The following is a 1181-nucleotide window of genomic DNA, read 5'->3' on the forward strand; positions in this document are numbered from 1 at the left end:
AATAAATCATATAAATTGGCAATTCATTAAAATTCATACAGTATTTTATTTTTTTAAGGACTCAATTGAAAGATTTCTATATTTCATCAACTTATTATGCAATATTATGAAGAGGTATTTTGGGTATCAAAATTAGCCGAAGGCTATTTTGGAAAAATGGCCTTTCTATTTGGGTCATTTCCATGTATTTCCCCATACAAATCCAAACTTGAGGCCCATTGATGTATACTTTTCTCCAAGCCATCAATTCTTTTAAAATAGTGCAATTTAGTCCTTGAATTTCTAGCACGTGGAGTTTGATACCAAAACTGCATTTTTGGTAAATTTTCGTCCTTCTTTCTCTCCAATTGCTCTCTACGAGTCCTTCACTAAAAACAAAAGAAAGTTAAATAGAAATTAATAATTTGACGACTTAAAAGTTTAATAATGTGGCATAAATAAATAAACAAATTGCATTTATCATAAATTATCTCCCTTTTAATTAAAATTTTGAAGATTCAATTTAGAATATTGGTTTGATCTTTCTGCCATTGTTATCTTTCCTTCTTTCTTATCTTCAAAATACTACATAGTACATAGGTTGTTATTATGTTATTTTGTTTTAATCCCATGATAATAATCTTTTAAGATGTTTTCTAAAAATAGTTTGAATTTAATAATTCTTTGTTAGTATTTGTACATATAGTTCTCATTTATAAGTTAATTTCTTTTAAATTAATATAAAATTAGAAGCTTGCTTGTATTATCTAAGGCTAAATCTTTACATTGGCTCCTCACCCTCTCTAGTTTAGATGGATTTCACTAATTGCAAGTCAATATTTCAACAAATAAGAATTCTCCAAATTTTGATTACTTCAACCTCCAAAACGTAATTCTTGACCACCATGTTCTAAAGTTTGAAAGCTGCTTGATGACAAATCTTCCTACATGATATAGAGAACACCATGTTCTGAATGCAATTCTTGACCATCGATCTTAATACACTTGTAGTCAAAAGTTAACGGAAGTGAACTTGTTTGCAAAGGCTTTTGAAAAATTAAAAACTATTTCTAGGATGAAAAATTGATTTTGATACTGTTTGGATATTTTCAAAAAATGTTGTCTAGTTCGAAAAAAATTTAAAGGATGTTCATCAAAGTGAGATTCTTCAACGAACTATTAGCTTCTTCTTCTTTTTTTTT

The sequence above is a fragment of the Olea europaea genome, unplaced genomic scaffold (genome assembly GCF_002742605.1).
Source record: "Olea europaea var. sylvestris unplaced genomic scaffold, O_europaea_v1 scaffold4090, whole genome shotgun sequence".
In the NCBI taxonomy this organism is placed as follows: Eukaryota; Viridiplantae; Streptophyta; class Magnoliopsida; order Lamiales; family Oleaceae; genus Olea; species Olea europaea.